General features: G+C 40.2%; 1 protein-coding gene across 1 annotated transcript in view; it reads right to left on the reverse strand.

Annotated features, from left to right (window-relative positions):
• TNS3 (tensin 3) overlaps nt 1-19571 on the reverse strand; it is a 423008-nt gene extending 403437 nt beyond the window's left edge. The window contains exon 1 of the mRNA XM_034761310.1: nt 19546-19571. The gene's annotated coding sequence lies outside the window, so the exon portion shown is untranslated. The remainder of the gene's footprint in view (nt 1-19545) is intronic.
• Nucleotides 19572-20005: the final 434 nt, after the last annotated feature.

Genomic DNA, 20005 nt, shown 5'->3' on the forward strand with positions numbered 1-20005 from the left:
TTACTAAGAGCAGCACATCTGAGGAAGTTTCCTAGAAATTTAACCAACTGGTGTCTTCCTTTTGGCCTTCTGTCACCATGAACATATGTGCAGGTCACGTTTCACCCCGAAAGAAATCCTTAATGTGGTAGCAGAGTAAACATGGTTCCTTTCCTCATGGGAACAAATGTGCTGCCATAGAAATACATGCTGCTGATCTGTTTGGATACATAACTTCCTTCTGGAATTCACACCCTTAGGGGGCTGAGTACAACACATTTTACATGGCAGGGTGAGGAAGGGGTGAGTTGCAAGCCTACTGTTAATGCCCTCAGGCATCCTAACTTTGCAAAGCAAAGCATTCTGTTTACCACTAGTCTTCTTAACATCATGGTTGAAAACACAGTAGAGACATGGGCTGAGCTAATTCTAAGATCTTGCTGCATTTTAGGAACATGAGCACAAGTCACTATGCACAACAGAACTAATGTTTGGGTGGTGGTGGTGGATTACCCTAACTCAGCATGATATCTCACAATGGATATGGAATTATCATCCCATGCTGTCCCTCCTTCTAGTGCTGCACCATTACATCCTAACCCACACTTAGAGAGATAATTGAGCTTTCCATCTCAATGTATCCAGAGGGGTTGGGAATTGAAGGTTGTTAAATGCTGTCAAATTGTGTCTGCTACATCCCACCTGTTCCCACATATGGTCCAAGGTTCTAATGAGTTTCAAAACAAATGTAACATGTTGAATAAAAATTAGCCAGCACTTTCTTTACTGTACAATATAAAGTCTCAATAGATTAAAGCACACAAATATACCCCCAAAGAGATTCTCTGATCTCCTAAGTATCAATCGACAAATTAGTGATATTCATCATTGGTATTGCAATAGCACCTCAAAGGCTCCAATCAGCATTCAAAACCCCATTGTGTTAAGCACAGTACACACATAAAATACAAATGTCCCACCCTGAAGGGTTTACAGTCTAAGAATAAGATCAAAGACATGTGGAGACAGACAGGCAGGGAGATGGAATAAAAGGTAATGAGATGAAATGATAAAGAAATCCTAAATTCTGCTGGGTTGCTGATAATCCATTCTCCACCGCACATTTTAAAAAAAGAATTAAATGACAGCACTGAGGTTGCTATGTTTAATCAATTGGCCATCAAACAATGTATGATCAAGTTCAAGTTCAGAGGCAGAAATTTTGAACAATAAAAGCACCTGTTGCTCCCTCTCCAATCTGAAGCACTGAAACTTTGGGGTAACCAAACTAGGGTTTATGATTTCAGCTGGTTTTTGTTATAAATCTTGGGATAACCAGTTCTCTCTTATGCAAGAACTACAATTCAATATAAAGTTTTATCTTTCCATGGATTTTATGAACCATGCTGTAGAATATAATAGAGAATTTGATCCCTGCTATCAAATTCTACGGAATGGTTTAAAAATATGATAGAAAAGACATCCCTCTTTCTTCTTAGCCTAATTTTTATACAATTTTATTGGTTCCAGTCCTACTAAATTCTGTAGGCTTGTCCGTAAAGGCTGGATCAAATTTTGCCAAAGTTTTGTGAAACCACCTGCAAGAAAACCTTCATAATGCTGGACAGGCTCCATTTATATTTTGCTTTCACTTTGCTTTTGTTCAACATGTCCTCAAATCAAATCTCAAGGGGGATGAAAGAAAAAAGTACAAAGCCAAAGAAAATGTGACCAGAAACCAGGAAGTTTTCCTCTGCTCTACCCAGGGCTGGCACAACCCATTAGGTGACCTAGGCGGTCGCCTAGGGCGCTACAATTTGGGGGGCGGCGACCGCAGCGGTATTTCAGCGGCAGGACCTTCCACCGCCTCTGTGGGGGGCGGCATTTCGGGGCGGGACCTTCCACCGCCTGAAAAGCTGGTGTCGCTCCTGGCTCTACCTATACCAGGTCAATTCTAATTTGTTATACAGAATACATATATAACACACTTAGGTCCGTGCAAAGAAATCTTAATGCAAGGATGTGATATCGTAGCTGGACAACAGGGAAGGACTGAGATTCTGGAGTTAGGAGGAGTCACTTTGGTGAAAAAAAGAAGCAGCCTAATGCACAATACCAGGGTAGAAAACGGGGGAGGGTGGAGACATCACCAGAGAGAAGAGGAGAAAGGAAGTAGGGGCAGCAGGAGTGGTGGAAGAAATAGATCTGGACAGCAGTGGGCCGAAAAGTGGAAGAGGCAAAGGGGGGGGGGGGGGGAAATGTAGAAGAGCTTCCTCTCTCTCTCCTGGAAATGCTGTGCATAGGCCAGGCATAACCTTTGTCCTTGCACTCCCAGAACGCAAGGATTGAGTCAACAGCAGCCACAGAAACCTCACAGGGTTAGAGGAAGAGCAGCTGACAGGCCAGCAGAGTTGGGCTGGCACAAGGGAGCACATAATGATCTTTTAAAAGGGTTTAACAGATGCTGCTGGTGTGAGTACTTCCTTATCGCTCCCTGAGGCATTGTGTCTGCCGCAGGCCCAGTCCCTCCACAAGCTGCTGCCACTGTGTTTTTCTTCCATGGAGCCCAAACCCAACCCAAGCAGCAGTTTAAAGCCACAGCCTAGGTACAGAAATGTAGACCACACAAGGTATATAGTACATGGATGGCAGTGTTGAAAGCATGGGTATTGAAAGGGTTGAATTATAAGCATTTGTGAAATGCTTTGAGATGGAAGGTGCCATCGAAGTACAAGATATTATTCTAAAGAAAAAAAATTGTAATTTATGGGTCTGAATTCATCACTGTACTGAATGAAACACCACCAGTCATAGCCTTGGGTATGCTTTTGCACCAATCAACTAAGGAAAATTGACCAATCACTGAATACTTAAGAGAGACGTTCTGGCAGTGACAACAGTCAGGCTACTGAAGCAGTGGACAAAGCCACATGATTACAGCAAAGCCATCATGAGAGAGAACTGGGGAGCAGGGAGGAGAAGCAAGGAAAGGGGGAAGACAGCAGCTGGTGCTTTGGGACACCAGGAGATTGTATAGGACATGGATCCAGAACTTATAGCCCTCATTTAAAATAAAAAAATCGAGTGACACTTTTTAAATTAAGTTCTACAATCTCTTCCTGCAGTTTCTGGTGACTACAGAAACAATATACGCACTGCTCTCGTGATTTATTCCATGAAGTCACCTGAAACTCTTCATTAAATTATTGGCTCGTAATTCACAGTTGTGTGCTATTCTCTACATATTAAGAGTATGTTATGAATCCACAGCATTAAAGATTTAGGATACATGGTTCTTTGCATTTGAAGCTAGAAAGCGTCCATGCGCAGATGATACAGACGGTAATTACATATTTCATGCACGGATTATATTAACATGCATCATGACATTTAAAAGGCACTGAAGTTAGGAAATTCAGGTTATGAATCCCACAGCAAATATAACTCTGTCCTTAGACTATGACAAAGAATTGCATTTATACTATCTGGTGTTAATTTCAACACTTCCCTTCGAATGTTGAGGATCAACATGACAGTATTTTCAGTAATTTCCTACCTCCATCTCACTATTCCCTCCAACTGTGCCCCAACAAAATTAGATCTCTGTCCAGAGTCCTTTCCTACAGAGCCCTGACACTTATACCACATCCCCATTGCCCACCCCAACTCAGATACGTTAAAAGTAATCAAAATTTAAAAACAACACAAACTTGTTTTTTTAAATCTGCTTTCAAACTTTATTTCAGAGCAAAAGGAGACTCTTTTTCAGTACATTATAAGCATTTACAGTAAAAATGCTTCAACACCTACAGCCATGATCCTGCCAGAGATCTATAAATGTAGACCCACTGAGCTTTTGCAGAGTCCTATTAACTTTGACAGATATAGACGTGTATGCTACCAATGTAGGACTAGAGACTAAAACATTGCTACTGTGATTAATCTATGTGTTTTTTTCAACAGAGTAGTTAAACCTTGAGAAATATTTTAATAACAATCCGAAATTTATAGCAATTGTGCTAGTATCCAACATTCCTTTTATGGAATCTAAATTCAGTAGATGCTATTTGTGACTAGACCTCGTCAAATTATAGATATAGAAATAAATATGAATAAAAGTGCTGATTTCATCATACTATGTTTTAAGGGTCATCTTGAAGAACTGAAGTATTGTAACTGTGTTTTTTATGCTGTAGCTGTATGTTTTAAGTGATGCAAGGTGCCTAGGGCTTACAGCAGGCAGAAGATAAGCTGAAATAAAAAACACATTTTCCATTATTCATGGGTATTTGCACAATCAAATATTTCTGAAAATGTTTGGAAATCTGGAACATTTTTTTGAATTTTAGCACAATGATTATTTCTCTAAACATTGACTCTGGAAGCATGTTATTTGGTATTTACTATTCTCCTGTTTAAACCATTTCACAGACATCCAGGCAGGAGCACTACCATGTGATTTAGGCAACCAATCACAAAACATAAATAACTAACAGTAAATACTGAATAGCTGAAGCAAACCGCTCATAATCAACCCAAGGTCTGAAAATTATTTGTTTAAACTGGCCAAAACACAGTTACATGCAACAGGTGAGCTACTCATTCCCATTCTGGCCCAGTCATGCTGGGCTAAGGGGCCCTAAAATACAGAGTTCTGGCTAGGGGAAGATGTCCCCCAGTGCAGGCACTGCAGAAAACAGATGTAAGGCTGCCTTCCAAATACCCATTAGCCCTGGCATGGAGGGTGTGCTGGGGTGGGAGGGGAATGTCAGGGCAGAGTCACAACACACACCACTGCTTAGATTCCAGATAGCACTGCAGGCCATAGGACAGGCTGGGGAAGTGTCCATAACTTAGACAGGACTGTTAAAGTTACCCAGAGGTCTCTCCAGCCTCTGGAGTAGCCCACGATTGTGATGGCACAAAAACTGCCTTAAAGCCACCTTAGCTCCCTTTCAGCTGGGTTGCAGGTTCTGTACTGTGCTTCTTAGAGGCAAAGCACAGAATCTCATCCACTAACCACATTCAAAGAAAATCAGTTCTTGTTTCCCAAACCACAGAGCTAAACTTGTATTTTCAAGATCGGGGCCCAAAACTGGAATGAATATTACCCAAGAAGAAAAAAACTGACCAACTATTTGAGATGTAATTTAAGGTGCAACAGAGCATCTTTAGCATCTGTATCAGTGGAAAGAGTTTCCACCTTGCGACCTCCAAAAGCTGTACAATGGTCTTCCACTATGCATTTATTACAAGGTGACTGGAAGTTATCAGTCTTGCTCCATACAAATACTTCTGCATACATTAGTCACAAATTTGAAAGAGCATGATGTTGCAGGGATCTGCTCATCTGTACTTGAAAGCCAGATCATTAATGCCTTGAAAGAAAAGAATGTCTGAGTGTTCATCCTGCGGTTTTTTGAAGCTCTGCCTTTTCCCCAACCTGTATTAATTAGAGTCTGATTATCCCCCTGAGGAGAGAGGGAGAAGTGAACTAGAAAAGATGAATTGCATCTGTAATTACCAAAGGGAATCAGTCATCCTGGGGCAGTACCACCTGTCTCAACAAATTGTCCCCACAATGAACAGCCCAGGAGATTTCAGGGCTGACGCCAAGGGCGGGAGAGAAGCCCAGCATTTTTTAAAAAACCACTTCATTTTTTACTTTGATTTGTGATTTGTATGTGTGTGTTCACATATGTGCGGTGTAGGTGTTCAGCAGTTACAACCAACCTCCTGCTTCTGTCACTCAAAGTGACAGCACATACAGAACACAAATCTTACTCAAATTATTTTAAAAAAAGCCAAGTTTTCCAAAAAGAGGAGCCTAAAATTAGGCTCCTAAATTCATGTTTATATGCCTATATAACACCTTTTCTACAGAAGAACCTTGCCCTTATTTAAACAAATTAGTTTTGAAACTGTTTAGTTAAACTGATTTAGCAAAAGGTTGAGTGGAAGCTCTTATTTTGGTTTACACCAAGTTTACTACATTTAGTTTAAATTGATTCTTAATCCACTTAAATTAAACTAAAGTCAACCTTCTTTAAACCAAAGTTAAAAAGGGCCAACTTTTGCATCAATTTTACTAACTTGGTTTAAAAATAAATTTGTTAAATGAGTGCAACTTCCTCATGTAGAGAAGGCCTAAGTGGCCTGATTTTCAAAATTGCTGGGCACTCAACAGTTCACATTAAAACCTAGGTGCCCAGCACTTCAGACAATCAGGTCATTGATTTAGGAGCCTAAATTGAAACACTCAAATTTTAAAATCTTGTTATTTACCTGTTACTATAACAGTTCATAAACCACAGTACATATTTAGGTTCTGGTAGATTTAGACCTAAACCAAAACCTTGCACCCAAATCTGGGTTGTGATGTGAATTTGTAGCTTGAACCTCTCTTTGGCCTCAATTCAGGAAAGGATCTCAATTCAGTCTATGCTTAAAATTGATACATGCCTACATGCTTTCCTGAATCAGGGCCTCTATTTTCAGCCTAAACTGAATATCATGAAACCTTCAATATTTGGACTTGGGTCTGGAGATCACTGTTGTTGTTGTCCTTCATGACCAAAGATGATGCTGACGGTTTTACATCTTGGGAGTATGGTTGTGCTAAAAAAAAAACCTGATGCGTGAGTGGCAGTCCTTTCTGCATGAAGTGCATAAGGAGCTCAATACCAAAGAAGGCATTGCAATCTGTGATTGATGTTGTGAGCTACCTACATGCAGATCTGAGACTATAACCCCCAGCATCACCATGCCTGTTGCTTTGCCATTTGCCCATCACTGTAAAACTTTCCTCCATCATTAGAACACTGCATGGATTGTTTTCAGTAGTTATCTCTTGCATCGCGCCATCCATCTCGCCCTTCACCTGTGCTCCAGTGGCATGCATTCACAAGATGACTGTCATGGCGTAGGGTGCTGTCTGACTGTCAACGTGGAATCATTCTCTGTGCGTTCTATAGTAGTAGCCAACCACTATGCTTGCTTCTGCTTGCTGTGCCATTGTAGAGTATTCTCATCCACCATAGAAACTATTAAGGTCTTTGCGACCTACCTGGTAGATAGGGGCTTGGGTTATTGAGTACCAGGTTGTGTTCCACATACCTGTGGGCCTGTTCACTACACCTCTGTGGCGCCATGCTATTCCAAGATCCTTTGCAGAATTTGCCTGGGCATGCAAGGACCAGTGATCAGTTATTACCGCACAGTACTGCAGCCTGTGGAGAGGCTATATTACTCAGCCTCCTTTTCACCTAAACAAGGCTAGCTGGCTGCCGGTGATGATAGTAGTAAAATCACAACATTGTTCACTAGCACTAGATGCTTCACACAGGCCTGTGGCACTAACCGGAGATTAATCCACCAATTTTAAGAGAGTTTGCACCCAAGATTTTGAGTCAGACCACGACACTGGGTCTAGGTTTGGATTGGACCCTCCTCTAGTTTCAGGAATAATTTTAAAAGATTCCTGTTTTTCATGTACAAAAGAACAAAATGGTATGCTGAATTTCTACATGACCCGCCCTCAGCCTCTCATCTCATAGACTTTAAGGTCAGAAGGGACGATTATGATCATCTAGTCTGACCTCCTGCACAACGCAGGCCACAGAATCTCACCCACCCACTCCTGTAACAAACCCGTAACCTATGCCTGAGTTATTGAAGTCCTCAAAGCGTGGTTTAAAGACCTCAAGGTGCAGAGAATCCTCCAGCATGTGACCCGTGCCCCACGCTGCAGAGGAAGGCGAAAAACCTCCAGGGCCTCTGCCAACCAGCCCTGGAGGAAAATTCCTTCCCGACCCCAAATATGGCGATCATTTAAACCCTGAGCATGTGGGCAAGACTCACCAGCCAGCACCCAGGAAAGAATTCTCTGTAGTAACTCAGATCCCACCCCATCTAACATCCCATCACAGACCATTGGGCATATTTACCTGCTAATAATCAAGATCAATTAATTACCAAAATTAGGCTATCCCATCATACTATCCCCTCCATAAACTTATCAAGCTTAGTCTTGAAGCCAGATATGTCCTTTGCCCCCACTACTCCCCTTGGAAGGCTGTTCCAGAAGTTCACCCCTCGCTTTGAGATGCCCCAAGTTTCCCATGACTTTCCCCATTATTAGGCTCATCAGGTTCTGACATGAATGAATAAAGAGAGAGGGAAGCCAGATTGAATAGCAAAGTGCCATCTCACACCACCAAGTGCACCAACTGGCTCCCAGAGAATTAACAGGAAAAAAACCATGGCAGGCTCTCATTTTACCCCTATTTAGTTCAGTTTTCCTTCAGTCAAAATGAAATTTTAAAAAAGCAATACACCGAGAAAGATCATTTTTTAAAATTACATGCTTGTCAGTTTGCTGCCCTGTTCCAGAACTATAGGTACTCAGCCCTAAAAATGAATTATGAAACTAAAATGACAATTTAGTATCATCACATTAAAATTTGATAATTATTACCTAGTATTATATCCCAAATGCTCTTCACATTTTCTAGCTGGCAGAAGCATCTGCTTTTGGAGGCTGGCCTTTGCCTAGGCACACATCATTGTCATGGCAGCTATTTAGGGCAGTATAACAAAAACAACAAGAAGTCCGGTGGCACCTTAAAGACTAACAGATTTAATTGGGAATAAGCTTTCGTGGGTAAAAAACCCACTTCTTCAGATGCTCTACTGTTGAAAGGCAGGCGCTTTCATACCACAGTGGATATGTCGACACTGCACGCTAGGTCCAGGTACCTGGCGCCCAGGCTTGTGGGCTTGGTGTTTCCAAACCCATGTTTGAGCATCTACACTGCATTGCAAACCTGAATTTACAACTGCTATACCCGACTCGCAGCCATGCTAACACATCCATATTGCACCACAGAGACCTTCCGACTTGGGTCTGCAGGTTAACCAGCATCCATGCTGAAAAATGACAGGGCTTGGACCAGAGTCCCAGTGGAACTCTGGCTCTGACTGACCCCCTTATAGCACCTGGATCCTGAGTGCTTGCTAACCTGAGTCAGACTGTTTTGTGTGTGGATGGAAGAAGGGGAGGGAGGTGGGCTGGGCTCAAACCTGAGTCAGAACCCAGGCTTAGTGTGCAGCATAGACATACCCAGTGTGAAACCGCAGCAGGTGCTGAAATGTTATGACCTACAATGGGCAAGCCCTTACTCTAGTGTCCATGAAGAACATACATTACTTTGGTTTTTAAGGTGTCTACTGAAAGAATCTCACATAGTGAAGAGGAGAGGTAAATGAATAGTGCTACAAATTCTCTATGCAAACATAGTTGATGCCTTACTCTATGTTCGATTTGAGTAAGTTTGTGTTGTACAAGTGTTTTCTATTCACATGAACATTTGGAGTGGGGGTAGGGTGACTAGACAACAAGTGTGAAAAATCGGGACGGGGGCGGAGGGGTAATAGGAGCCTATATAAGAAAAAGACCCAAACATCAGGACTATCTCTATAAAATCAGGACATCTGGTGACCCTAAGTGGGGGAAAGCAGTGATGGTGAGGAACAGCGCCCAAATATGGACACCAGTAAATACATGTTGTTAGATATTAGAAATATTATTGCATATGGGACACTTAACAGTAGCAGACAGTATTCCTGAAAGCCCACTGCAGAACCCTGGCACTACAACAGTTAATCTAACAAGTAATACAGCACAAAACTCCTGCAGTGGAATTCCTGACTCCTTGAAATCAAGAAGAGTTTTGCTGCTGAGATTGTGAAGCCCAATTTCACTTCTGGTAAGAGTCCTGCTACACATCCAATGAAATAAGCCAAATAAGGACCTGGCTACAGCATTCCCAACTAGGAACTTATACACATTCATGTGGAAAGACTTTGTTTGAATGCAACAACAACAACAACAATCCCTTAAAATCTAACTTCCAGGACATCTTACTTTGAGTTGTTAATAACTCTGTCTCTTTCTCAGGTCAGGGAAAGAGTCCAGGGTCTCTTAAAAACTGGGTTCCCTTTATGCAGCCAAAGCATAAACCTCTTTCTCCTGGAAAAGGGGAAAGACACTAGTTAATTCAATTCTGAATATTGAATGATTGACTGAATGCTCAAAGCAAGCAGTTCAGAGAAATCTGTAAGAAGAAACACTACTACAGTTGCGGTCAGTGGAGAAACTCAAGATGGATTCCCTAACTTAATAAAAGAGAGGGAGCTGCCACTCATCTATTCTCTAGGAAAGCTCCAAAATTCGCTCCTTTTCTTGGCGCAAAATAGCCTCCATATGACCACCTTCAGGTCATGCTGTAAAAGCAGTTTGATAGGGTATGGGGCAGGTGGTGAAGAATAAGGATGATTTGGGGGTGAGAGGATTTTCTGGAGTGCTCACATTTTTATTGTTAGCTGCCTGAGGTAAATTGTTATCTCCATTTGGTTATTTAATGCTGCTGGCTGGTAGAGTTAGTTTATTTGCATATTAGTATTAAGGCTGCTGGTAGGATACTGTATGTCTAATTACCGTCCAGGCACACCGAAGTTTTCTATAGGTGTTTTTTATTACTGTCAAATCTGATTAAATAAATGATATTTGCTCAAAGAATTCATTGAACAATTCCAAATAAACGGATTAATACAAATCACAGACAATTATTGGAAATCATACTTTGAGGAATAGAAGTATTAACTCTTATATAACCCCACTAGTTCTAGGAAGGGGCATGGCACTCAGTCAGAAAGACACTGCAGGGATTTCAAATGTGGAACCATGACAAAGGACACGAATTTCAAAGAGGGGATGGCTTATGTCACTAAATCATCCTCTCCAACTCTTTACAACACTTATAAGGTCCAAGGACTGTTATCTGCTGCCATGGATTTTATTCCTTTAAAGGTTCTAATTTTTGTTGGGTACTATATACCCCCTCGTAGAGTCATGCTACAAGATTCATAAAGTAAAAACCTTGTTTAAATATGCTATCATTTTCTAGGCTGACCAGACAACAGGCTTGAAAAATCAGGACAGAGGGTGGGGGGTAATAGGCGCACAGATAAGACAAAGCCCCAAATATCGGGACTGTCCCTATAAAATCGGGACATCTGGTCACCCTATCATTTTCACTTGCTCCCATTGATCTATATGCTGTTCTGGGACTCTTCAGAATGAACAATTAATTTATCACTAGACATTAAATACTACAGGATTATGCACTTAACTCAGGATACTGGGAAAACCTGGGCCTTCATACTGACCCACATGGTGGCTTGAGCTAACAGCACAAATAGTGTCCTAGCCTCCCTTTTCAAATGTTTCTCTCATTATTACCCCTTTCCACCTTTTTTCCTTACTTCTCCAGATCTTTGGGTGGAAAGTTAGCAGACCATTTACTCCATGTTTTGATGCATCAGAATTATCTTGTATTACTCTTGTAGTAAACACAGACGAGCAACTGTAATAAGCATTTATAACACTTTATTGTTCAAGACTTTTACAAACATTATATAACTTTTATAGTACTCCTTATCCCTGTTTTACAGACAGGATAACTGAGGTAGAGGCTCAGAAACCAGCAGGCAGGGACTCAAGGGGGAGGAAATCTCCAGTGGGAAGAATTGCCCTGTTAGCTGCACTGTTAGGCAGCTAGAGGGACCTTGCTGAGGGCCAGAGCAGAGGCATAGGGCCCTCCATGCATATAGCCTGACCTCCTGAAGATCCCTAGCATTCTGCCAGTTTTGCAAGGGACAGATATTTTTTGGTGGGGGAGGAAGGCAGCTTCCCTATCAGGTTAATGTGGTGGGGGTGCAAGGGAATCTTCATAGTGACTTTTTCTCTGAGTCCCTGTCCATTGTTTTCTCTACAAGAGAGGATAGCTTGGGCCAGAAATATTCCCTGTGACAGGCAGGATTAGAACTCAGGAACTCCTTTGCTCATAGACTTCTGCTCAGACCACAGGACTACACTTATCTTTGCAACATTAGCCATTTTCTAAATGGTCACGCCGGTGCCTAAAGACTGAATAAATCATGACATCATTTTCACCACACACCCTGACATCTGATAGCTTGACTGTCAGATTCAAGCCTGCTCTCATGGCTCAGTGGCATAATTAACATTATTCGGTTATCTTGCCACTGACTCTCATCTGTAATTCATTGATAATTGGAATGCTCCAGGGTGCTCCAGTTTGCAAGGCACAATGCAGGTCCCCTGGGCAAAGAGATTATCCCATATCAGCCTCTCTTCTTGCCAGCCAAGCTGGCTCCCTTTCCACTTTCAAATCCCTTCTTAAAACTCATTTGTTCTTTGTCCCACTGAAACCTTGATCTTTACCCCCAACATTGTCCTTTACCTCCTTAAATCTTAATTTTTATTCCCACAGTTGTATCCCCCTCCATGTTAACGGGTTATTTTGAAAGATGTTTAGATTTTCATCCCACCATGTTTCTGGCTTTCCTGCCAATCCCTAGTGGAAAGTTTATTTTATCAGCATCAGTGCTGAGTTGCACAGAACAGTTCATTATCATGCATGCGGAATGAGCCAAGAAACACTGAAGTGGACAATTGAGGAGAAAAGCAGATACCTTAGAAGGAGAAGACTGAGAAAGATTTAGTGTTAAACTGTCTATGAAAACTGAGATAGACAAAACTGGGAACCAGTACTGCCAACCTTAAGCACTCCAAAATAACAAATCAAGTCCCAAGAAATCATGGGACTGGCTTAAAAATGATAAGTTACAAAAACTGAGGGCTCTTTTTCTTTGCCTTCAGGTTACCGAGGCTTATTTTCAAGATTTTTCTCCACAACCCTGAGGGCTAGAAAATTATTTTCTTAAAAAATAAAACTTAACACCAATTATTCACAAAGCCAGAGGATTCCAGAAAACAAGACTAACTATGGAATCAACCCTGGGGAAGAGGAGGTTAGGAAGAAACTTTAGTTTTATAAAGGATATAGATGAGGTTTTAAACAGCAACAGGCACTGAAATGGGAGAGGAAAACTATTGTATTCATTCAAAGATATAAACGGGGTACAGATTGTCTGTCTGAGAGGGAAATGAAATGACTCCCCCATCATTTGTTTTATTGAGAAATTAACTGTTCATTTTGATTTGATTGCAGCATCCAATTAAGACTCTATTAATATTAATTATGGTTATTTTTATTAAAGAGCAAGATGTCTGGTCCCAAGTGAAATTCAGCTCTGTGAAAAAAGTGAGTACAAGGCTATTTCAGTCACATTTCAGATCTATTATGAGAGCACAATTCAGAGGGACTTGTGCACAAAGTGAATTTCACTCATGAGGCGAACGTGGCATTAAAATCTCTTTAATCGTAGCTTGAAAACCTGGATTATTAAAGACTCACCATGGTGTGGCTGTCTGAATGCCCTAATGAAAATAAGTTATGCCTCCCACTGATCTCTCTTTATGGCCTTAATAAGGCATTGCATTTGGAACAAGTTAAGAAGAAGCCTCCTTAGACCAGCTTGTAACAAGCTTGTTTAATATCAGGCAATAAATCAACACTAGTACAAAACCCAACGGGACATAGCTATGTAGGAACCTGTAATCTGAGAATGGAATCTAATATACTACATTTGTAACACTATAGAATATCTTGGTTTTAATATTGCCTCCCTAGATCCTAAAATTAAATGGGACCAATGGGACTAATTCAAGGGTGGCAGCAGAGGTGAAACAAAAGGGTAAAGAGAACTCATGATCCTAGATTGGGGGAGACTTGTCTGCAGTGCAGTTCAACTCAGAAAATCAATTCTGTAAAAACATTGCTGTGGAGTTCCATGTTTATGGTCTCTGCTTCCAGATCAAATGTGCTCAGTTTACAAGTAAAAAAAGGATGTGTTTCTTAACAACCAGCCTTGCAAATTCAACGTGGGGCTAACAGCAAAGCAAAGTTCTCTGCCATTTTGCGTATCATAACCAGTAACAAAGGTTCTGCAGGCCTATTTGCATCCTCAGTAAAGCCAGTCCCATGGTCAATAGGTTTGTACTTGTGTAGCTGGTTGAACCTTGATAAGCGATTCTGTTGAGGACGCTAAAGAAGGAACAAAATCCAGCTCACACTTTCTGAATCGTGTTGGCCATTTTAAACTGCTTTTCAGAATAGAACAGCATTTTAAACCTTGTTAATCTCTGAGTGAGGGTGAACAGACTTCCAAGTGGAGACTCCTCTAGGTAGGCTCTGCCCATGCTGTTTTGAATCAGACACATTAGGGTATTTACCTTCTGTTGTAAACGGTCCCTGCATGCATCTTTACATATCCATTCTACCTACCTACTCTCAGCTGGGACCAGCCACTGCTGGAACAGTTGTGCTCTGACAAGTTGGAATGTATTATACACTCTGCTAAGTAAAGCAAAATAAGGAGCCTCAGAACAGTTTGGTCTCTTACCTCACACACTGCAACGAAATTATTTTGTTAGTGTTTAAAACTACAAAAAATATTCCTACAAAATAAACTCACTGTCGCACTTTTACCTATGCAGCTTCGTTGGACTGCACAAGTGGCAGTCGTGCCATAAGAGTGGCAAAATTTGGCCCAATACCCTCAATAAGAATACATTGTTATTTATTTTTCTTATTCACGCTACTGCATGTAATTATATTCAAGATACTTCCATCTTGGAATCAAAATACCAGCTTAGTCCTATTGTTTTAGAACAAATCCAAAATAGTGGTTTGTGATGTCTCAGTATATATGCACACACATCTGCAGGATGGACATATAAGAGATAGATACCCAAAGAATGCATGGCAGTTTGGTGTTATGATTATTTACTTCATGAATTAAATTATATGCAAGTGATAACTCATTAGATCCTGAGTGGTCAGTTGTCTCCTAGCTAATTAAACTAACTAAATAAATAATAAAAATTGAGTGGAAAAAGCTCTGGATGTTTGAGTCTAGGGTATATGTCTCATAGTACAGTGGTGCTGTAGAGTAGCTTTGCTTTAGGTTGGGGGTGGAGGGAATTCAGTCTTTTGTTTAACCATTATTATATTTTAGGATTTTAGCTTGCTCTCTCCTTAACTGTATGGGTGAAAGTTTTCAGCCAAAACCTTTTTTTGGGAGGGGGGGGGGGGGGGGTCACAAATACAGATTCACTGACACCAAGACTTTTTGTGAATTCATGTCAGTTTTGCTGAATTGCTCATGTTGAACAACTAAAAATCGGAAAATAAATATTTCATTTTGACATTTTCATTGAGATTTTTCAGTTAAAGGTGACTTTTCATTTTGAAATTTGCATCAAATTTATTACAAAAATGTTACACATGAAAATGCTTGATCAAAATAAAATGTTTAGTTTCAGTTTGAACAAATCCTTTAACTGAATCTGAAACAATTTTTTTGACTTTTTTGTAACTGCCAGCAAACCAACAAATCCATTCACATGGCTCTATTTAGCTGTTTAGAAATTTACAGAACTTAAACATAATTGAACCAAAAGGCATTTACGGTGCAATCAGAGGGGAACCACAAGGACTCAAAAATAAGATTAGTCATTATTACTATTATTAGTGATGCCAATTTATTAGATCTCGTGTTAGCACTCAAAGGTTACAGTCAGTATCTGGTTAACTGTGTACAAACAGACAAAAAGATAAGGTCCCTACTTCAAACTTTAGCAGTCAGTTGTCAGCACAACATCCTTTTTATTTGCATGCAGAGGTGATAATTATTTATTATTTTTATTATCATAGCACCTACGAGCCCTAAGGCATAAGAACAGCCATATTGGGTCAGATCAATTGTCCATCTAGCCCAGCATCCTGTTTCCGACAGTGGCCAGTGCCAGATTCTTCAGAGGGAATGAACACAGGGCAATTTCAAGTGATCCAACCTTTGTTTTCCAATCCCAGCTTCTGGCAGTCAGTGGTTTAAGGACACCTAGAGTATCGGGTTGCATCCCTGACCATCTTGCCTCATAGCCATGGATGGGCCTATCCTCCATGAATTTAGGTAATTCTTTTTTGAACCCAGTTATATTTTTGGTCTTCACAACATCCTATGGCAACAAGTTCCACAGGTTAACTGTGCATTGTGTACAGTAGTATTTCCTTATGTTTGTTTTAAACCTGCTGCCTATTCATTTCATTGGGTGACCCCTGGTTCTTGTGTTAGGTGAAGGGGCAAATAACACTTCCCTAGTCTCTTTCTCCACACCATTTATGATTTTATACGCCTAACATATCTCTCACCTGTGTCATCACTTTTCTGAGCTGAACAGTCCAAGTCTTTTTAATCTCTCCACATATGAAAGCTATTTTTGTTGCCTTCTCTGTACGTTTTCCAAGGCAACCAAAACTGCATGCAGCATTCAAGGTATGGGCGTATCATGCATTTATATAGTGGCATTTTGATATTTTCTGTCTTATTATCTATCCCTTTCCAAATGATTCCTAGCATACTATTAGCTTTTTTGACTGCCACTGTACATTGAGCAGATGTTTTCAGAGAACTATCTACAATGACTCCAAGATCTCTTTCTTGAATGGTAACTATTAACTTAGATCACCATCATTTTGGGTGTATATCTGGGATTACTTTTTCCACTGTGCGTTACTTTGCATTTATCAACATTCAATTTCACCTGCCATTTTGTTGCCTAGTCACACAGTTTAGTGAGATCTCTTCTTAACTCTTAGCTAAGTCCAAAGTCGTCAGCGATCTTGAGTAATTTTGTATCATCTGCAAATTTTTTTACGTTACTGTTCACCTTTTTTTCCTGATCATTGATGAATATGTTGAACATGGACCAGAGGCCCATCATGCGAAGTGCTGTACAAACACAGAACAAAAAGAGACACCCCTGTCCCAATCTAAGTAACACATCAAGGGTTTGGGACAGAGAAAGGATACTGTTTTCAGGAATTGGAAAGTTCTAGACACAGACACACTTTAAATGGAATGTAGGAAATTCTTAAGAAGCTCAGTATTGCTTTACAAATATTAGCCCTTTAAATACACCCTTAAGCATGTATTATTATTATTCCCAGAAGGGGAAATTGATACAGAAAGATTAAGTGACTTACCCAGGCAACAGAAGGGTTAAAATCCTGACCCCATTTAAGTCAATGGCCGAACTCCCACTGGTTTCAGTGGGGCATGGATTTCACCCAAGGAGCCAATGTGTTAAGATTCAAACCCAGTACTTCCTGGCTCCCCTTCCTGTGCTCTAGAACATTAGACTACAGCCTTCCTTCATCTAATGGATAAAGGTGGTATATCAGACATCATATAGGATATTTGAGATGCCATGTACAACCTGATTAGACTGCTGTGTGATTTTTAAATAAGGTAAAGTTACTGTACATCATCAGCTGCTGTCATTCCACAAGGTGTTTTATCCCCTACTTCATACAATGGGATTATTTCTATTATGATGATGATTTATTACTTATTTTATCATAGTGTTTTGTTAACTGGTTGAAGAAATCTATATATTTTAAAAATGAAAAGCTGGGATTATTTTTTAAACTCCTCCCTGCCTTACTAGGTGGGGACTGTAACTTTGGGACAGGGACTGTTTGCTCTGTGTTTGTATACCACCTTGCACACTAAAGTCCTAGTCCATGACTAAGGCTTCTAGGTACCATAATATAGCATTACAGTAATATTACTACTACTATCATCTTACAGAGTTACCTCAACCCACAAATGCCATTTTTTACATTCCCAAAGAGCTGTTTTCACAAGTTTGGTAGATATCTATGTATTACTCCCTGGAAGACGCAAGAGCTTACCTATTTGAAAGAATACTTTTGATATACCACCAGACTCAAAGGTGGGAAATGTGTTAGATACCTGATTTTTCTCATACTGCCTGTGATTGTATGTATTCATTGGAGTTAAATGTTAAAGTAACTCAGCCAAACAATACGTATCACCATCATATATCTTGACCGTAGGGGCAGATAAGTTTGAGCTAGATGTAAGTTAGCTAAGGATGAGTGGCATTTAAATAGACTGCAAAAACCCACTCTGAGCAGAATCTTTGCCTTCAAAATCTCAGCATGTGAGGCAATTAATCAAAAATCACATTAGTACATATAAAAAAGCCACAGATTTGATGCTAGGTGCACATGTTTAGGGAGCTCTTCTAACTCAAAACTAGCTTCCACTTCAAAACCAAAGTGAGTCAAATGAAAATTCCATATTATGTTTTAATCACTTATTTGTATTTGTTTTAACCGTTACTTTAAACTGTGAAGTTATTAGAGTTGAGAAGCAGCTACTGTGCAAAAGTATTATTTAAGATAAATAAAAACATTTCTAAAACTCATGATACTACATATACACCCTAGGGTTATATTGCTACAAGAGATTTTAAAACACTTCAAATACTGTAACCTTATTCTTAGCAATAATGACTTCTAAGTTTCCAATACAGTCTAATGGGTATTCAATATCAGCTCTGAAAAAAAAATATATATGTACAGTATTTTAAGTGACCAGAATATATTGTATAATTTCTCACCCTTAAATATTAAGAACAAGGAAACAAGATACAGAAGAACTACTATATGACAATTGATTCCCCCCCCATAATGTTGTGAATTAAGGATGGAATATCAATCTAGTACATAATCCTACCAATAGGTAAAGATAACTTACTCTGAGTGTTTCCATTCAAATGCTCTTTCATATAAAGAGATTGTGTGTGTGCATATTTAGGAGAGACACATATATATATATATACACACACACACACACACACTTACACACACATATTCACACACAGAATATACATACACATGCACACAAATATATTCACACACAGAATATATTCAGTATGTGATCATTATTGCAGCCTTTTCTTTCAGCATTAGTGAATTTCTTGCATTAGCAGTAATTGTAACAACTGCTGCAAATGAATTACAGCAATAGCTGTTAAACATGATACCCTAAAAATATGCATGCAAGTTGGTCCAAGATTTTACCCCAGTAACAGTTCTTGAATTCTCTCCTCAGGAATAGAAAGGAGGATAAAAGACACAGATTGTTACTGGAACTCTGTATGCTGTAATGCTTATTTACTAATTCAAATCCAAACAGCCTGTAAAACAGTCCTTTCCATGAGTATCTTGATTTCAAGTGCTGCTCCAGCATTATTCTCTCAATAAAATCCTGCTAACAAGACGCATTGCCTTCTAAGAAAACAGTTACTAGTAGAAAGCAAAACACAGCCCCTTTCCCATTTTGCACACCCAATGCTGTTGTTGACATAAGAAAAACAAAATGAATTAAATCTTCCATGCAGTGGTCACTCTGTTATAGACAGCAGGAGCCCACATCCCTCTGGGCATGCAAGATTGCAAGATCTGGTTATGTGTGATGTGATATAAGCAAGAGAGAGACTATTACAGTATATATAATTTAAGAGAGTGAAGGGAAACCCCCACTGCTGGACTCCAACAAAGTAAGTTCAATAAGCTTCCAAAAGCTAATGATTTGTTGCTGTTTAAAAAAAAAAAAAAAAGCCCTAACCCTTAAGCCACAACTTTTGCTACATTAAGAAAACAATCATGCAGACGAGGCTGAGAAGGAATCTTTTCATTGTACCTGTTTAGGATTGTGCTCCAGCAAAGGCAGAGAACATTCCAGCTGTTTTTTGTTGCTGGTCTTCCTACAGCAGTGAAAACTAACACCTCGCATTTTGCCCCCCCCCCCCCAACCCCACCCAGGCAGGAGATGCAGCCCAGACTTTGTGGGCTCAAGGAAAGTCCCCCGTTCCACTGAAATGCCCTAATCCATTCTGTGTGGTATTAAGCAGTGGATTCACCTTCTACTAGCTAACAATGTGATGTCAACCCCCCCCTCCCCACCCCACCCCTTAATCCTTCCTGTCTAGGGATTGGTTGGCTCCCTGACCCAAGAGACTCCACAGGGCATTTCAGATGTCAACATGCGTTTCCAACACATAGCTGAACATCCATTCAGCAAAGGAACGACACACGCTCTCATCTCAGCAGTTTAGCATCCCAGCTGGCAGCACTAAATCTTGCCCACATGGATGTAGCTA

Source organism: Trachemys scripta, chromosome 2 (genome assembly GCF_013100865.1).
Source record: "Trachemys scripta elegans isolate TJP31775 chromosome 2, CAS_Tse_1.0, whole genome shotgun sequence".
In the NCBI taxonomy this organism is placed as follows: domain Eukaryota; kingdom Metazoa; phylum Chordata; order Testudines; family Emydidae; genus Trachemys; species Trachemys scripta.